Raw genomic sequence first — 5,678 nt, 5'->3', positions numbered from 1 at the left:
CTCTGCTACAGAATCAGGGACCTGTGCCTTCTTTGGCTTCCCTGATGAAAAAGTACAGCTTCAGAGCCCTCCACATAATTTCTTTCTAACAGAAAATTCTCACAACTGTCATAGTACCTATTTTTCAAAATGTAAAAATAAAAGAAAAAAGTTTTGTTATTCCAGTGCGTTTGCTCTCAAAATATACAGTGATTAGAGCAAGCTATGTCATTTGGCAGTGAACGCAGGACCACCCTTTGGTTTTGTCTGTTTCATTCTGGAAGGCCATGGGAATTCTTGGTGCTCAGCTTTCTGTTTTCACAGCTTTGCCCCAGCACCTGTTCCAAAAGCAATTGGAAGGGCTTGACTGGATCCTGCTTCTTAATTTTCTGTTCACAAGCAAGAATGTTTAAGATTTAAGGTAAAATACCCCACAGTGTAAGAACTGAAGCTTTTATGTGGAATGATACCATAAAACACTTCACAATTTAGAGAAAACACTACATTTAAAAGGGGTTTTGTCATTACTGCAAGAAGACAAATAAACATATATGATAAACATGTAAGGAAGTGTTAAAAAACAAAATTCAAGCAAGTAAATCCGAAGACCTAACTGGCTTTAATTAAGCGATTCATGAATTGGGCAGATCCCACCTAGCGACTAGAAGGGCTCTCTGAGGAGTTGTACAAAATGGAAGGTTTTTATAGGCAGAAAGAGGATGGGACTCAAAATAGTTTAAAAAGTGGATTAGGGTGGGAACAAGAAGTTAAAAGAAATATATGGTGATGGAAGGAGAACTGACTCTGGGTGGTGAACACCCAATGGGATTTATAGATGATGTAATACAGAATTGTATACCTGAAATCTATGTAATTTTACTAACAATTGTCACCCCGATAAACTTTAAAAAAAACAAAAAAGAAGTTAAAAGAGTGAGTTATTTCAGGCAATACCTTTCCTAGGGGAAGGCAGAAGATCTTATCAGGCAGATTACCTCACTAGTGTTGATCAGGAAATTCCAGAATGATTAAGATTACGTTTCTGGGAGAGGTTGAAACTGCAATGAGATCAGGTATCAAATCTAGGTTTGGTATGATGGGCTTGCAGCACGACTGACACCATGTTGGGCCTGTGGTTTACTCTTGAACCATTCTACCCTTTGGCCATACTCTCAGTCTAACTGAGAGATGTGATCAAAAATTAAGGCCTTAGTGTCACTTGCAGCTACCTCTCTGCAGCTCTGCTGAACTCTGGTGTGGCATCACCTTTTTGCTTAATCTTTGTGACATTCACAGGTCATGGTTCCAGGTTCCAGGTTCATAATCTGTACATCAATCATTCTCTTTGTGATCTCTGACACTCCGTCTTAGGGAGAGCATTTGCTTGGCAATTAGCAGCCGTGAGCATGCATTCAAAGCTTTTGAGAGACTGTAACGTGCCAGGGAGACTTTTATGGTAACTATGAGAAGGATAAACTTCGGAGTCGTAGTCCTCAAGACTTAAACCAATCAAAGTAAGGCCCCATTGTAAGAAGACACCCTTTTAAGCTTGCTCAATGATCTTATGTAAGTGAGTTCCAACTTCCCCAGAAGTGTTGATCCAGGTACAGCAGGTGTTGGCCATAGCACAGACACCGCCTTGCTCAGCAGAGAGTCTAAGGATCTTTGCTGGGCAGCTAATGCCTTAGCAAAGGAATCTGCGATGTTTCCTGCAATTAAGGAGAGGTTTCTGATCATAATCGCATTGGTATCAATTCCTAACCAGGAAAATAGGGCTCTGCCAGAGTTAGCAAACCCTGAATCATGGAAAACCTGCTGGTCTGTCCTTTCTAGAACATGTAGGGGCACAGTTAATCTATGAGACATTGCCTAGCTATGCGCCAGCAATCTAGGCATACATGGGCTCAAAGAGAATGATAATCATTACAGACAAGGATGAATCCTGTCAGGGCACAATTGCCTAATCAAGGCAGGGGTCAGTTAGGCTTTCTCCTAACCTGAAATAGAAAGCTGTTCTAAATTCCAGTGGTTACCCCACACACACATTTAGAAATGGACTGGGAGATATGGGAGAGAGAGAGAGAGAGGGAGGCAGGGAGGGAGGGAGGGAGAAAGGAAGAAAGTGTTTCATGTTTAGCTAAGGTAGGAAGTCTTGATCTGGCATTTTGGGCAGAAATGTTCTACACTGATGTCAGCTACTTCTCTTCCTAGTCAGTTTATCTGGAGGGCTCCAGTTGGTGTGAAGAATCAGAAGGTGGAGCCAACTTCAGCTGTGAGATGCGCACCCAAGTTTCCGTGCCTTCTAGTTTTGCAACAGTATCAGTGGTCAGGAGTACCTGGTCTCTTTCAATTGTGCTTGTAGGCTATGCTTCTCTGACAAAGCTTCCAGAATACCAGGCTCTAGACTATAACCAAGAGTCCCTTGAATTGGGATCTGGGATATCTGCCTTAACCTGTTAATATAGGCTTCAGCATAAAATGTTAAAGACTAACAGTATCTGGTCATACTAACATAAGATAACAAAGGTTATATACCAATACACATTGGTCTAGTGGTGACTATCTTATGTGGAGTGAAAGCACATTTTCTAACAGCTTTTAAGCCACTGTGAGGGTATCAGCCTTACAGCACGGGAAGGCTTCAACCCAGCATAAGACACACATACAACAACAAAAACATATTGATAATCCATAAGTTGGACAGTTCAATGAAGCCCAACTTTAATGCACTAAAGTAAATAAAGGAAAGCAAAACGAAAAAAACTAGAGTAGGCCAGGGAGCTTGGAGGAATCAATCTGCTGTCTTGGGTTTCTCATAGCCCTATTTGTTTAATTTACAGCCATTGTTTATGCATCTTAATTTCTCTGATTCAGGAGCAGACTGTTGCCATGTTTACAAGGACATCAGGGTGGCAAAAATCTGGCAATTAGGGGTCACTTTTGCAGGAGCAGAATGTATTTCATTCACGCGTGCTACAAGCTGATAGTCAGGTTCAGTCCTTCTAGTGCCTCAACTGTGATGACAGATATCTTATGTTAGGACATCTCAGACTTCCAGGAACTTCACATAATTTTTGGAATGCTTATATACTTATATGAATACAACATAAAGAAGGCTCAGTGTTACTTACTTGACAATGCTTCCCTTGTAATTTAACATATCAAACACATCTAATTAGTTGAACATATCCCTTTTTATAAGGAGAGACTCAAGTTCTTTGAGATTTTCTAGGGGGCCTCTGGGAATTCTCAAAGTTGTTATGGTGTTTTAAAAAAAGACCTTTTAGAATCTCATTTTGGGAAATCATTTTGTCAAAAATATTGAAAGGTTTGGACACTTGATTAAATAAGGATCACAGGTTATTATGAAAGAATACTTAATTATCTATTTAACCAAAGTGACAATAAAGGATTTCAGAGACCAATACAAGTTAGCATTTACTATGAGAAGATTCAGTGTTCTTAAGTAAAAGACCCAATTAAAACAACATAAAACACAAAACTATTTTGATGAAACACAGAATCTTTGCTTTCTTGGCAGATTAGTTAAAAAGAAAATCCTTTTATAATGTCTTATCAGGAGCAGACCTACAATTCAAGAAAACTTTCTTCTTTTAGAAGAAAGAAAATTAAAAGTTTTGGTTTTACGTAAGTGCATGATTGAAATTTTTTTAAACTCTTATGATAATTCAATTTTGGCTAGCTTCATTACACAAGGTAAAATTATCTGTTCCCATGCTAAAACAACTACAACAAAACTACTTTCATTTCCCTTAATGAAAATGCATCTTCATTTCTTACCATTTCTTAGTCCAAAATATATCCTACTCTCCTTGCACAGTCATCCCTTTTATTATTTCCAGTATCCTCAATAACATATAATTTTTAACCTTTAAAAATCTTAATTTCTAGTAAAACTAAGAAATAAACAATTATGAGCTGTCCTTTATATTAGCATTCTGTGGCTTGGCAAATTTATAATTTTTTTTTATAATTTCTAAAAGCATTTGCTTTTTTATTAAAAAAAAAAAAAGTCTCAGAGTAGCATGGAACATGTTTACTGACAGACCAAATTTATCTTTAGTTTTAGTTTTTGTTTTGGGGGGTTTTTAGGATATAACAAAAGGGTCACCAGGTGGCCACATCTTCTCCTTGTCTGTTTTACCCTCCACTCCTCAAATTCTCTCTACCCTCATAAATTTGAGCACAGTCAAGATTGGTTGTAAAAAGTTGTCAAAAGCAGCCCTTGGGAAGCATTATCCTTCAAATTTGTGGATTATAATTCAAAAAGAGATACAAAACTCAGCACCTCTTTCATTTAAAAAAATTAAAGTAGAAAAAATTTTAGGTGAAAAAAAAACAAACAAAACCAAAACTCTAAATTATTCTCATAACTGCCTTGGGAGTAGATCTTAATCCTTTCACATAGACAGATGCCTTCATGTACCCAGGAGGCCATTAGGACTAAAACCAAACTGAATCCATAATTCATTCCCTCTCCAGCTCTTCCTGTGGCTTTTCTTAGATCTTTCAGGAGACTTCAAGTGGCTCCTGTGTCGGTGCTATGGTAAGGATCTGGGGACTTGGAGCAGGACCTGTGTTCTCTATTTCAGGACCTGCTGTGGTGACATCTTGGACTCTTGCTCGGATGCCTTTCTCTGTGAGAAGAGCTCCTGCTTTGGGGAGGCTGCCTGCCTTCTGGGAGACCCGCTCTTACTCCTCCAATAGTGTAGTGTGGGCGAGTGCCAGGGATTATCCAAGTCGCAGTAGCTTCTCCAGCGGTGATCAGGTGATCGTACAATCTCCAACTTCTCACCCTCCCCTTCCTCCTCTTTGCTGAACTGCACATCATGCGTGTCCTCTTCTAGAGCATCAACCCAAGGCTCCATTGCTCAGCTTCCTCTACCACATACTGTTTCTGTAGCCGGGGCAGAATGATATCACAGACACACTGTGCAGTAGTGCAGCAATAAACTCATCTACTTGCCTCAGTGCATACTCCCCATTTCAGTTCTGGCTCCTGATCTTTCAATAGTCGTTGTGCAGAGGCTCCAAGCACTTGTAGCAATCAATTGCACTGCCTGAGCCTCATGTATAGTGCTCCCAACATGCAGACATACTTGAAATCTTCATTTCTGATGAATGCCACAATGATATCCTTCTTGGGTTGAATTTAAAGCATCTTCAAGATCAGACACAGAAAGGAGGTTGGCTTTACATTCCCCCATAGACTCTACTCACACACCTTGGCTCCATGGCTTTACCAACTACAGGTTCAGCCATAAGTCCAAAACACCCCTCTTTTGAGTGATTGGACTCATAGATTTGTGTCTGAATGATCTTCTCCTCCAGGTACTGAGGGCTGGTACTGTGGATGCTGTGCACATCTTTCACATATGGTTTGCCATTTTAGAATGCCTTCAGTTCTATTTCAGGTCCTTTAGTGTGTCCCACTCAGGTTAAAGAAAGCAGTGAGGAAGGGAGAAAGATGGAAAAAGCCTTATTTAAATAGCTTGAAACTGAAAATGCTCCAGCGTTAGGAACTTCCTTCCATGAATAGCATCTTTGATCCCATCAGTGAGGGCCTCTGCACCTTGGTGATGTTCAACATGCATCTCCTGCCTAAGAAGGGTTCAAATTGCTTCTGGAGCCACACTTCTGGTCTTGTAAAAATTGCATTTGTAAAACAAGGACAGCTG

The 5,678-nt window shown here is 39.8% G+C and overlaps 1 pseudogene; it reads right to left on the bottom strand.

Moving 5' to 3' along the window:
• Positions 1–4,418: 4,418 nt before the first annotated feature.
• Positions 4,419–5,388, bottom strand: LOC109452256 (pre-mRNA-splicing factor 38A pseudogene; annotated as a pseudogene).
• Positions 5,389–5,678: the final 290 nt, after the last annotated feature.

The sequence above is a fragment of the Rhinolophus sinicus genome, chromosome 1, assembly GCF_057876585.1.
Source record: "Rhinolophus sinicus isolate RSI-liver-muscle chromosome 1, RSI-T2T, whole genome shotgun sequence".
NCBI lineage: Eukaryota > Metazoa > Chordata > Mammalia > Chiroptera > Rhinolophidae > Rhinolophus > Rhinolophus sinicus.
This window is presented reverse-complemented; position numbering and strand designations above follow the sequence as displayed.